At 33.0% G+C, this 14,888-nt stretch overlaps 1 protein-coding gene across 1 annotated transcript in view; it reads left to right on the top strand.

Moving 5' to 3' along the window:
* The first annotated feature begins 8,650 nt into the window (after positions 1 to 8,650).
* LOC143251089 (uncharacterized) overlaps positions 8,651 to 14,888 on the top strand; it is a 181,802-nt gene continuing 175,564 nt past the window's right edge. Inside the window, exon 1 of the mRNA XM_076502452.1 lies at positions 8,651 to 8,739. The gene's annotated coding sequence lies outside the window, so the exon portion shown is untranslated. The remainder of the gene's footprint in view (positions 8,740 to 14,888) is intronic.

Consider the following 14,888-nt stretch of genomic DNA (forward strand, 5'->3'; position numbering starts at 1 on the left):
GACAATGTGAGCATTCTACTTTGGGTTTGTGATGGACTTGTGACATATCTGAGGTTTTTCAAACATTGAAAATACCAATTAAATACATTTTCAGGATTTATAGAGAACCTGAAAATGTTTTGAATTGGTATTTTTTGGTATAAAACAAGATCAAAGTTAGGTTTTATGGCAACTGAAGGAGCTTAGTAAAACACAGCCTACAAAATTATCATAGCATTAATAGACTTGAATATAATGAACAGAATAGAGCAATTTCAATGATGCAAGTATTAGTGTTGCCTCATTACTTGTTTCCTTACCAGATACAACACCAAAAACTGGTGTGTTAGGAACTTATCACAGCAACTATCAAAAGACATGGTCATCAACCATAATACTATAAACTTCAAAAACATAAAGACATGTTTGGAACATCAGCTCACAAATTTATTGTGAAGAATTTATGAATTATGGAAATTTGTTTATCAATCACATTGTTTGTTTGTTTTCTAATTTCACGCAAAGCTACACGAGGGCTATCTCTGATAGCCATCCTTAATATAACAGTGTAAGACTAGAAGGAAGCAGCTAGTCATCACATTGTTGAATTGTGAAGTCAATAAAATATTTATAAAAATATAGTGAATGAATAATGAAAGAATTGTTATTTTTTACTTCTTATGATATTCATTGCAAAGGGGTGAACTACAATGTACACATCTTACTCCCATTTGTTTGTATTTTTTATATTGGAAGATATCACAACATCTACATCAGTTGAACATCACCATCCTACTCTCAACTGAATGGTTTTACAATTATTAATATATATTTACTTGTATTTCATTAACCACTTCAGGAGGGTGACTCCACAGTCCACCACCCCTTTTGTTTGTATTTCATTAACCAATTCAGAAGGGTGACTCCACCCCAATGGCTTGGAATTAGAAAGTGGTAAAGACTCTCAAACTCCACTAAAATAAAAGAGGTGGGCAGAACACAACGGAAAGTAGGGAGGAACAACAACACCCGAGACAGTGCAATGAATGACCGTAAATCCCTATTTTTTAAATGAACACATATCAGTTTATTCAATACAAGGGATGGCAACTGTCTTCTACTGCTTTACCCATGTAGTCCATAGGTAGTAATGGTTCTGAACAGGAAAATTTAGGAAACAATTCTATTGCAAGGACAAACATATAGGTAATCTTGTGAAACATCTCCTCTCAGCAGGGTGTGTTGAGTGGCCATAGAATTATACTATGCAAATTAAGATAGCTTGAGAATGTAGATCTGAAAAGTTAAAGAATACCTGGTCAAGCATCACTCTTCATGGAGTGGAATCCAAATAATGAGTAATAATAATAAGAGAAATAAGGCCCCTGAAAATAAATAAAAGATAATTAACCCCATCAAAGTTTTACTGAAGTCTGAAGAATGGCCACAAGTGGAAGAAAATGATAGCCCAAAGAGGAAGAAATTGCAATTGTATGCAAATAGTAACAGACAAACATATTAGTAGTCAACAAACCAAAGTCAGTTGATGTTTTCAATGACTTCCTCAACACTAATAGAGTGTGTTTTCTGCCATGCAGCTCACATAGTATGGCTGCCTCATACAGATTCTCAATGGCAAATGTTTTAGAATACACAATACAGTGGGTTCTGCACCAATCATTCTGAAGATTCTTTGAGAGCCAGCCAAAGTACTCCACCTTCTAAAGCTAGAATTCATTGACCTAGCACTTGTCTGGCATAATTCTCACCTTCAAACCTTCCTTTTCTGTTCACAATGGCCTGGTTTTGTGGTCAACACTTGTATATGTGCCCACACACCACTGTTTGTTTCTTTAAAAGTCTGAAAGGGAGCCACAGAAATAATGGTTCCAAGCACCAAATTAAACATGATAATAACATGCTTATATCTCATTATAGTAGAATTTGAAATAATTCTCCAAAACTATTTGATAAAATCCAAATTTTTCATAACTTTTCAAGTCCAAAAAATTTCATCAGCAACATTCTAAGACTTTCCAAAATTTTCCACAACTCATACAAATTTGGTTTCCCAGTAGAAAAAACTGTTGCTATTGTAATACTAGAACTATAAGAAATAAAACAAATTACCTTATAATAGTGGTTGCAGACAGTTTTTACATAATGGAAATAACTGAAACCAATTCAATGTAGACAATTTTCATGATAGGAACTTCTTGGAAATACAAAGTTACAGGTTATTTGATAAGCAACAGAACACTAAAGAGAAGGATCAGAGAGACACTTCATGTGTTAAATGTGAATTACACACTGTTCAAGTTAAAGAAAAAGACAACAGCACTGAAGTTAACACTCCTACGAAAGTAGGGCCTAATAGGCCCCAGAGCAACTTGAAAGGTTATTAATATTAGGCTAATAATTTTGTATTTAAATGAAATTGCCATTTAAATCCATTAATGAATGGATTAACAAGATTCCCACTGTCCCTATCTACTATCTAGCGAAACCACAGCCAGAGGAACGGGCTTGGAGAAATCAGGACTAGAAACGTCTTTTCGTAGGAGTGTTAAATGTGTTTGTGTTTCTGTTAGTGGATATATGGGAAAAAGGCTTTTAGACAGAATTTCTCATAAATCACCAGATTAAGTTTGTGAAATGAATGAAAAACTATAGAATGAGATGAAGAATTGAGCTGTTAGTAAGGTTATAATTATGGGAGGTTTTAATTTCAGGGATTTTGACTGGAGAATATTAAGAAAAAAACCCATGAAGGAAACAGGTTTTAGAAACTGTTCACAATGGTTTTCATCAATTACAAACAATGCTATTTTAAGACATATGTTAACTTCTAATACAGGAATGGATGACAAGGGGAAGATTCGGAAACATCTGGATGGAAGTGATAATTACTAATATAATTACTCAATTAGATTTGATGTTTTGCTGCATAAGAAAATAAAGAAGAAATGAGAGTTTGGTTTCAAATTTCAAAGAAAACAATTTTGAAGGTATCAGACAAGAATTACCTGCTGAGCATTGGACAGCTAAATTAAGATACTGATCAAGTATGGTAAAATTTCTAAAATAAATCCTTAAACACTCAAGATATACATGTTTCTTACATGAAGAAATGATGGCTGCAAGTAACATAAAGCACATTTGCTTGCAAAGGGTATAAATGATAAAAATATGAAAGGCATTACAAATACAAGAAATTTAAACTAATCGTAATGATAGACTTGGAGGATAGGATCAAAAGGATTGGTCAAATGGGAAATTAGGAAATACAAAAACTATATGAGAAAAAATTGCCTAAAAATGTAAAAATTAATAGTAAGGACTTTCTTAAATGTATTAAGAATAAGCAATATGGTAGGATGAGGGTAGGGCTTTTAAAGGATGATACATGAAGGCTAATATTTGATGGAATGCCTGGGTTATTAAATTTTACATTTTCCTTCACATTTTTAATAACGAAAACTTAAGCAATATTCCTCATGCTGAGCAACTATTAAATGGAAACAAAATAGAACAAGATTTTCTCATTAATTCTGAACTTGTTTAGAAAAGGTTGCAAAGTTTAAAGAATGATGAAATTCCTGGGCCAAATAATATTTAACCAAAGGTTCTGAAGAAGATTATGGATTGGTTATGTGAGCCAATTGCTGTTGGTTTTTCTAAGTCCTAGATTAGTGAGAAAGTGCCAGAGAATTGGAAATTAGCTCGTGTTACTACAATTTTCTGAGGTGATGATAAAAATTGTCCTAATAATTATAGATCTGTTAGTTTCACATTAGTGCTTGAAAAAATTTTTTGAAAGGCTGTTAAAAAATGCTTTACAAAGTCATCAACAAATTTTAAAATACTGTTGGACAGTCTGGTTAAACTAGGGGAAAAATCATCCCTTAATAACCTTTTGACATTCTTTGAAGAGGTTACTGCTTATGTATGGGATTGATTCTTTGATGTATCTTGATTTTTAGGAATCATTTGATAAGATGCCACATAAAACGGTTGGTCATAAAGTTATCTCTATAGACGAAAGGAATAGGATGCCTTTTTAAATGAAGCAGCAGCTAGATGGTAGAAAGTACAGGGTTGTTATAAACATACTTCTATCAAGATAGATTAAAACAGTAGACAACCTAAGGGCACAGTATTAGCTGGTATCTTTTCATTTTTATTTACATTCCAATAATGAAAAAATGGTCAATAAATTATTCAAATTTGCTGATTATATTATAATATTATGGGTGTTGCTGACTGTGAGGAGAATGCTGCAGCTTTATGAAACATTCTGGTGATTTGAGCAAGTGTCAGATGGCTTTTAATTATAATAAATGGAAAACGATAAATGTGGGATATTACAACTTGAATTATAAATATAATGGTAATTATGGATAAAAAGGATTTTGGAGTTCTTATTTATCAGACCCTTCAGCCATGCAGGTAGTGTGCTGTTGCTAATAGTAGGGCAAATAAGATTCTGGGTTGTATCTAAAGAAATACTGAATACAAGTCTAAAGAGGTTAAAATGTCATTGTATTGGTCATTTCTCATGCCACATTTGAAACATTGTGTTCAGTCTTAGGTTCCTTGGCTTAGAAAAATATATTAACTTGTTAGAATGTGTAGAGGAAATCAATAATGATAATACATTGGCTGTGTGATTGTTTCCTCTTGAAAAACAAGAAGAGTTAGAGGGAAACTGAATGATGGGTTTAAGATTGTATGGGAACTTGATAGCATCTATACATCATCCTGTTTTCAAAATGATAACACTAGGGGGACAAAAACATAAACTTTAGCAAGGTAATAGTTACCTTCAACTAAGACAGCTTACTTCTCAAATAAGATGAATGGATAGCTTTGAAATGGATTGCCTTCAAATAGAGTTAACTTAAGGGAATTTAATGGTAAAGTTGATAAATATATGAATGATAATGGCTGGCTTTTAATGTTTTACTTTAGAGTTTAGTAGTTAGAATGACTTTGATCGACCAACAGCTCCCTGGTTGTCCATAAGTCATGGGTACATTCATCAAACTCCCCTTCTTAACACACACACGTGTGTAAGCTTTTAAACTTTGGTTAATTGACCTCTTACCCTTCTCTTGCAATGGTAAATATTTTTTTAACAAGTGTCCAAAAGGTATCAGTACAAGTCTGAAATTATGAAAACTTCAGAAGGCCACTGAATTGTGAAAAAGGCTTAAATTGGGATAGAAAAAGATGAAAGCAATAAAATAAACCATAGATTGGTTGATTATTTTATGATGCTGTTGTAAACCAGACAGAATGTTAGAAAAATTAAGATTATAGGGAAAATATTTTATTTTTTCGAAGAACATTTATTTCTTTTTTTTGTCATTCAAGAGAAAATACATCAAAAGATTTCAATCTAACTCAATTAGATAATTCTCCTGATGGCCCTCCTATAACCCTTTTCACTAGGTGGATATTCTTTCTTAGATATGAAGACCAAAACTGTTCACAATAATTCAAGTGAGGCCTAACTAATGAATTGTATAAAAAATGTATTTACCATTTCCACTTGTAATCAATACGTCTATAAAACAGATTCTAAAAATTATTTTACCTTTAATTAATATCAGTAACAAAATGATGCATTGATGTTAAGATAATTTTATTTGATTCTGTTCTGCATGGATTCCTATCTACATTAAGTGTCTAATATCAATTACGATAATAAAAAAGAATTATAGTGCACTTATTACAATTTAAGTTACTTTGTTAACTATTTGTCAAACTTATCAGTTATTAAGTTATTTTCATGTCAAATTCATTTTATTAAACTAAGAGTTTGTATGTATCTCAGGATGGCTGGCATAGGTGGTAAAACTTTTATTAAAATAAAATACAGAACAATGTTTTGACCTCAGGTTAACAAAGAGAGTTTGTGAACTTTGTCTTTCCCTAACTACCACTGATATGAATTTCTTAACTAATCTTCTGTGTGGCTTTTTGAAAATACAAGTAAACCAAGATCCCAACTTTTTCAATCACTCATAAGACATCATAAAAAAAAAGAAAATATTAGTAACACATTATTTTCCTTTAACGAATTAATGTTGGTTCTGTTTTCATATTTAACTAAATGGTTTTGTAAGATTAAGTTTCTTGAGAATTTTAACTAAAACCAATTGTCTTAACTGGTTTATAATTTCAAAGTTTCAGGGAAATTCTTGTCATACCCCTTAAAATTATGAGTAATGTTAGCAGCATTACAAACCTCAAGCATATGTCCACTGTTTACTGCCCTACAAAAAAAAATGAAAGAGGCTTGCATGTCTTTAAATTTGACCTTCTAAGTTTGATCTAGGAGAAAACAAAAATTTGTTCCTAGTACTTTATTTGTTTATAGTAATATCATGGCCATGGACCAAATCTATGTTAAAACTGTGACTAAGTTATCAATAATTAATTTAAGACTTGCAGTTATACCATTACGTACTACTGTGACGTTATATATAAATGTTTAGGAAACATTAAGTACTTTTCTGTACTAAATGCAAATTAGAAAATCACAAAATACCAAAGGAAAAAAAAATCTGAAGTTCAAAACTTAAAATGAGTAAGAATTAGCTCCAAAACTTGAGAATATTAGATTCAATACCATTAGCACTGTTAGTATTACACTTACATCAGTTACAAAATGGGTCTACAATTATGCAATATTTGTTAAGTTATCGTCCACGTTCTACCTAAGTGCTGGTTCTTCCACCTAAAGTCATAACCATTATCAAAACAATAATGCTGTTAGAACACTGTCATTGTGGCACAGTCTTACGAATTAAAATCTAATTACTAAATATATGTTTATATTCTGAACTTACATTTACTAATTTAGCCTTAAAAAGAAACACACGTTATTGATCGAGTGTCACCTTAAATAGTATTTACTAAGATATAAAAGTAGGCTAAGGAAGCCATACAATTTTTTTTTATTTCACTGGTGATATTACACTGGATGAATTACTTATTTTATCATCTCTACAATTGTTTTTAGTGCGACCGATCGGATTACGAGTCGAACGCTTTATTTGTCGGGCCCAATATGTCCCTCCTAATAGTAAAGTTCGCTATCTATGGAACCCGCAGAAGAGCGAGGGATTATTATCCTCATTATATAATACAGTTTTACACTGCAAACATTTGTGATATTACACTGTACTATAAACACGGCTGAAATGATGAGCATGTTTGGTGTGACGGAGATTCGCACCTGCGACCCTCAGATTACAAGACGAACGCCTTAACCCACCTGGACACAGACTTAATAAAACAGATACTTTTAAAGCTGTTCATGGCCAGTCATCACTTAAATTTTGGTTGGATTCATCTCTGTTGTAGTTTAAATGAATTAAACAGACATAAGCTTTTTGAAACTGTAAATGCACAAAGTTTTAAAAACTTAAGTCTCAGAATTATATTTACATCAGGTGCAGCCCGGCATAGTCGGGTGGTTATAGTATTCGAGGATCGCGGATTCGAATCCCCGTCACGCTGGCATATAGTAAGTAGTCTACATTAACGTTGGCAAAATATGAAATAATGCCAAAACAATTTGAAATTAAAGTAGAACTGCTTGTTCATGCTCACATTTGATGTGCCTATTATTACAAAAGAATATTTAGTTGAAGTTACGCCTGACCCTAATATTCGATCATAGTATAGACATATGTATAGTAATAATAATCTAATGATATAAAGCTTGTTCTTTTGCAGCTTTCGAAAACAAATTTCTCACGGTAACGGGGAAGATATCTCTTGTAGATGGTTGCACTTTTAAAACCTGCATAAAATGGTATTTGGATGATATAGTAAGATAATTAATTCATGAATAATCAGATAATCATTTAGAAAACTTTCCAGAAATTAAAATAAGCATCTGAGTTTTAAATGTAAGAGTACAATTTTTCATTCGTAAAACTAACACTTTTCAGTAAAATGATTAACAGAGTTTATTTGATAGATGGCAGCACGTATTCGAACGATTTAAATTTTTTGAAAATGACACGACGATGTTATATTTATCACAAAACGTATATATAAATAATAATTTTAACACAATCTAAATTAAATTTTTCTTCATATTAATGTTTTATAATAACTCTTTTAATATTTATCCCTTGTACTATTTATCTATTAGTTGATTTAAACCTCTGTACTCATTATACAAGGTGTTCGGAAAGTCACTGTGCACATATATTTATTAACAGATATGTTTCAATATAGAATACAGGAGGTAAATATGAATTACAATTATAAACAATGTTGAAAGTGACCTCCGTTGGCATTAATACAGGCCTGGATCCTTTTTATTTTGTTTCTAAACACCGCTATCAGTTGCTGGTTTGAAATAGACTGAATAAAATATGATTACAAAACTGCTCAGTGACTTTCCGAACACCCTGTATTATGGTAGTGTCTGTTTGTTGTATGTCCACGTAACCTTTTCGCAGGGTGTGGATGGATTTTTACTAAAATTGTTTTGGAGGTTCATTAGGTCCATGTGAGGGTATATAAAAATTTTCAGTTTTGCAGTTTCTGCGAAATAACTAAAATAAACATATAATATCGATGTTTATTGAAGGTAAATTTATATTTAGAAATGTACGTAACTCTCTCTCTCCAGGTGTTTGGGTATATAAATTTGTATACCCAGGAGGGTTAGGTAAACCAGACCTCTTCCTCCTTCCTTTACAGTGTTTGAGTGGACTTATCAATATATTTAAGGTAAATACAGAGGACCAGAGTTAGAGTTATGCTTATCACTCTGGCCCTTTCAGGGCAATGTCCATGTATATTGTTTTTTGTTTGTTTTTTTAGTCTGGAAAGAAGGTGACCTGCTTTATTTTAGCACTAGTTTATTATTATTATATATATATATATTTATTTATTTATTTTTTTATTTTTTAAACTTATTATTTTTATTTTTAACTTGATTTTATCTTAAAAATCTGACGTACAAATTTAACGGGGAGAGGTGTTTAGGTCTCTCTTCATTATATATGCAATATCTGTCTAGGTCACATAACAACTCATTTTTTTCGCCAATTTTTATCAAAATATTTTATTGTATTATGTAAAAGTCCATCTGGTATTGTATGTGTATTTGAGTATTTGTGCATGAACTTTGAAGAAGTGGTTTTAGGTACTCTATATGCTGTTGTAATTAATGTATTCTGTAATGTTTGGAGTTTGGTTTGCAATTGTTTTTCACTTACGTTAATCCATGCAGGAACTGCATAGTCTATTACTGGTCTAATGTATGTCTTATATATTTTAATGATGTTTTCAGGTGTTGTTCCATAATTTTTACCAGTTAGACTCCTAGCATAGTTTATTCTTCGCCAAATTTTTGTTTTTATGTTACTTACATGTTTTATCCAGGTAAGTTTAGAATCATATGTTAACCCTAAATATTTTGCAGATGTAGCAGTTTGGAGAAGCTCTCCGTTCATGTAGATCTGAGGTTGTACTTTTTGATGTTTCGTTGATTTTAAAAATATCACTAATTGTGTCTTCGCTGTGTTTATTTTAATTCTATATTTCTCACAATATTCACTTAATTTGTTTAGTTGTGGTTGTAAGTTAGTGGCTGCTATTTCTTGTGTAGGGGCACTTTTCCAAATTGCTACATCATCAGCAAACTGTGACGTGTATCCATGATTTAGATCTTCAAGTGGTATATTATTCACATACATGATGAAGAGAATAGGACTAACCACCCCTCCTTGAGGAACACCAGCTTCTGGAGTGAAGAACTCCGAGAAAGTTCCCTCTACGTTTATTCTACATTTTCTATTTCCCAAAAAGTTATATAACCAGTGAATAATTCCTCGCGGTAGTCCCATTTCATACATACGGAACCAAAGACGATTGTGCCATATAGTGTCGAATGATTTCTCGATACCAAAGAAACAAGCGACAGTGCATTCTTTTTTATTAAAACTGTTTATTATTGTTTCAGTTAACCTAATTAAATGATCTGTTGTTTGTCTATATTTTCTAAATCCGTTTTGTTTCTCTGGTAATTCTGAATTAATCTCCAAAAATGTGGAGAGTCTATTGCTTATTATTCTTTCAATAATTTTACCAACACAGCTGGTCAGGCTGATCAGTTGATAACTGTTTGATTTATTGGCTGGTTTTCCGTCTTTGTGGAACATTAATATATTAGCTTGTTTCCAAGAAACTGAGATGTATCTAGAGTATAGAGATAAATTAAATATGGCTAATAGGTGGTCAAATAATTTTGGAGTGCCTTTTCTGAGAAGAATTGTTGGTATTCCATCATTTCCCGGTGTTTTGTTTTTTGTATTTTTGATTGCTTGTTCAAGTTCATTTAGTTTGATTTTTTTGGTGAGTAGTTGGGTATTGTAGTCATATGTATTGTTAGTGTTGCTGTTTATAATGTTGATTGGGAAGTGTGGTTTATATAATTCTATGTTATTTGTTACGTGGCTGTTTATTATATTGTAGTAATAGTTGTTCATGTCCGAGTCATTGTGTGTTTTGTAATGTGTTTTGTAACTGATGTTTGAAGTCTTCTGCTTTTTCTTTGTTGGTTTGGGCTAAGGTGTTGTTATGTTCCAATGTTGGGAAGTTTCTTGTCGTGAGTTCATTTGTGAATCTTTTCAAGTGTAGCCAGAACTTACTAGGGTCGGTTTGTTCGTTTAGTTGGGAACACAAGTTGTCCCATTTCTCTTGTTTTAGCTGTTTAATTTCTGCTCTAATTTTATTTCTAACATTGTTAATTTGTGTTTTTATTTCTTGTTCTCTTGTTGCCATGAATAGTCTTCTTAATTGTCTTCGTTGTTTTATCATTGTTAATAGTTGTTTGGTTGGTTTCCATGCATTGTTTGTGGTTGTATGTTGTTGTTTTGGTACAGTGTCCGTAGCTGCATTTCGAAGGCACGTAACTTATGCTGTTAGATGTGTATTGTGAAACTCCCGCCTAAATTTTGTGGAATATTCTCGAATGTATATGTGTGCATGTAAACACTGGTGTATCGTCTGTATTGTTGTGCAGGCTAAACTTTTTAGAAACTCTCCTAACGCCCATAAATATAACCAACGTGAAGTGACAAAAGACAGTATATTTTATTGGTTTGCTATAGTTAGGGCGCTATAAATATCAGAAGCTATAAATGTGATGAATGCTGGTTAATCGGAAACATTGAATATTTCATTAGAAAAGTTTATAAATTTAGGACGTTACAAACCATTTAACTTCTGCAAAGTCAGACTAGACACAAGTATTTTACGATTGTTTGTTTGTTTTTCTGTTTTGAATTTCGCGCAAACCTACTCGAGGGCTATCTGCGCTAGCCGTTTCTAATTTAGCAGTGTAAGACTAGTGGGAAGGCAGCTAGTCATCAGCACCCACCGCCAACTCTTGGGCTACTCTTTTATCAACGAATAATGGGATTGATCGTCACATTATAACGCCCCCACGGCTGAAAGGTCGAGCATGTTTGGTGCGACCGGGATTCGAAACCCACGACCCTCGGATTACGAGTCGAACGTCTTAACACACTTGGCCATACTGGGCTCAGTACTTTACGAAGACATTATATAAGTTCAGCGATGAAAAACTCAACGTGTGATCAGCTAAGAACGCAGAGCTAGCAAGCTCCATATTAAGCGAATGACATCCACATCAACTTGACCCAGTTTCAGGTTATTTCAAGCATTGACCTGTGTGCGCGCGCGCTATCCAATTTTCACTCTTATTGCTACTTTTTTTCATAATGAGTATAGACGTGTGAGAGAGAGAGAGAGAAAATATAATAAAAACGATTACTTTTCATATGTTTTAGTGACATAAGTTGAAGAACGAATATGTTATGAACAGATGTTCCAAAACATTCTCAGCGACATACCTCCCTCTATTGGGTGATACAGAAACTTATCTGTTCTATAGCATGTTAAAATACAACTACTTCGAAAAACATCAACACAGACATAAACCATAAATATTACAGGTATTTCATATGTATATGTAGATTATATGAAATGAACAACAACATAAATGTAAATCAAACATTTCAAAGTAAAGATACTGAATTATTTGATAGAAGCCTACCGAAAGTTAAAAACTTATACATATGTGTAATGTGACTAACATATTGTTACTGTATATAGTTGAATTTGTTTAATGAAGTAAATCCAGATACAGTAAAAAGGATAATAAAGGAAAATCGGGAAAATATAGCTATTTTTAAATTCTTTTCTGGCCACGGCCCGGCATGGTCTACTGGAGGTGGTTAGGGCACTCGACTCCTAATCTGAGAGTCGCAGGTTTTAATCTCCGTCACACCAAACATTATCGCCCTTTCAGCCGTGGAGGAGTTGTAAAGTGATGGTCAATCCCACTATTCATTAATAAAAGAGTAGCCCAAGAGTTAGCGAGTGGTGATGATGACTAGCTGTCTTCTCTCTAGTCTTACACTGCTAAATTAGGAACGGCTAGCGCAGATAATCCTCGTGTAGAATTTCATAAAATTAAAAACAAACTTTTGTGTTAAACATTTCCCTGGACCCTCCATCCACACACACACACACTTTTAAAACTAATGACCCTTGTGAGTTGAAGTTTGTATGGTTTTTAAAATGTGGCATGAAACTATGCTAAATAAGTTGTTTTATTTTGGTCCGTTTTGAATTTCGCGCAAAACTACACGAGGGCTGTCTGCGCTAGCTGTTACTAATTTAGCAGTGTAAGACTATAGAGAAGGCAGCTAGTCATCACCAACCACCGTCAACTCGTGGGCTACTATTCTACCAACGAATAGTGGGATTAACCGTAACATTATAACGCCTCCACGGCTAAAAGGGCGACCATGTTTAGTGTGACGGGGATTCGAACCCACTACCATCAGATTACGTGTCGGACGCCTTAACTACCTGACCATGCAGGGATATAGATTAATTTCTCTATCTTGAGTTTTAGTTCGAACCCAGATCATACGACTGCATATTCTTCTAAGTTTTGACGCCTTGTGATCATAAGATTCTGTAACTTGTGTGAGTCTCTATTTAGAACAGAAAAAAAAACCTAAAAGAGAGAGAGTGAATTTATATAAAATGCAGAAATGATTGGAATAATACTTTAAAAAATTATAAGAATATGCAAAAATGTATGGTTAAAAAAAGTTACATTAAAATATCCCTACGAAAAGTAAAGAGATAAAGCTCACTCACTATAAGCTATAAGTCAGAATATTTGAGTCTATGTAAGCTACTTGTTTTGGCAGTACGAATATAAAAACTATTCATAAAGGCATACATTATAAGTCTTGCCGACAACAAGGACAGATGTATCCGTCAAAGATTCCTTAGGCTAGATACGTCCTCGCTTTGACCGAAAGTTTCCGCTTTCCACAACTACCCAATTTTTTATGCTTTGGTATGGGTTTGCTTGTAATAAGATGCGTTCTTTTCTAACTTTCTGAAGTGCTGTATGTGAGAGAGTCGACTGATACTGTCCATTAACTGTGAGAATTATGTGATATATTTAACATGTTATATACAGGTTTTTGTATCAAAGTCAAATTACGCTCTCTTCGTTGTTGGAAAATATGTAACCAAGATGGATATGTAACCAAGATGGATGTGTTCTACGTTGTTGGGTTTGTGTTGTCATGTTCATTATCTTTTAAAATAAAGATTTTAAACTAGTGAAATAAACTCCTTTTGCAATTTGCGTTTAGTAGGCAGCGCATGAGTGAAAACTGTTATTTACAACCGAGAGATGAGGGGCAAAAGATGGACAGGGTTCAGTGATGGATTAATTTATTGAGAAAATTATGTCATAGGACAATGACATTTGCTTGCAACGCAGTCAATGGTGATTCGGAAACATGTTTTCTCAATGAAAATCGATAATAAAATGTTACTAGATTCAAACAACTTAATTCGTTCTGATGTAGATTTCATGTTCGACCGCATGATGTGAAGTGATGGCTTATATCTTATATAAGTTCTTCAACTTTCGCTGAGTTTAATTATTTTAATTTTACTTAAATAATTTCGTATTTGGTAACTCTTTAGTATAAACGGCTGAGAAACGATTTATATCAAATGTCAATAATCATTCAAAAATAAAAATATTTTGTTTTACAGTGAAGCCTTATTGGTTTGTTTGTTTTTTTTTAATTTCGTGCAAAGCTACATGAGAGCGTTCTGCGCTAGCCGTCCCTAATTTAGCAGTGTAAGACTAGAGGAAAGGCAGCTAGTCATCACCACCCACCGCCAACTCTTTTATCAACGAATAGTGGGATTGACCGTTACATTATAACGCCCCCATGGCTGAAAGGCGAGCCTTATTGGACTATCCATTGTCTCTACTGCGAAGAATCAAACTTCATATCTTAGCGTTGTAGCTCTGTTGATTTACTGCTGTTCCTCCGCGGAACAAAAGAAAGAAATATGATATAAATTCAATGTTTTACAGATTGGATATGGTAATTATAGGTTCCATCCCTTTTATCGGTATAACATAGAGATTGTTGTTCTACTCTGTATATATAAAATTCACCCAAACACAACCACTAGATAGACGGATATATAGAAGTTACCCAAACGTAATCACTATAGAGAACTGTCGATCTAAGGATAATAAATTATATTTGCAAAAAAATATTTTCAATATTTACAAAATGAACATCATATGTGACATACGGGTTAAGCTTGTAGGTCACAGACCGACATGGATTGAGCATAATTATCCCTAATTTTAAACTACTAAACACAGGAGGGAAAAAAAAAAAAGTTCTCAGCACCTGTCGTCTACATGATTACTTTTAACGAGAAAAGTTTAAATAAAATCATGAAGGTCCTCAATAAGGTTGACTGTCATCTATTGACTGTCATCTCAT

This window comes from Tachypleus tridentatus, chromosome 5, assembly GCF_004210375.1.
Source record: "Tachypleus tridentatus isolate NWPU-2018 chromosome 5, ASM421037v1, whole genome shotgun sequence".
In the NCBI taxonomy this organism is placed as follows: Eukaryota; Metazoa; Arthropoda; class Merostomata; order Xiphosura; family Limulidae; genus Tachypleus; species Tachypleus tridentatus.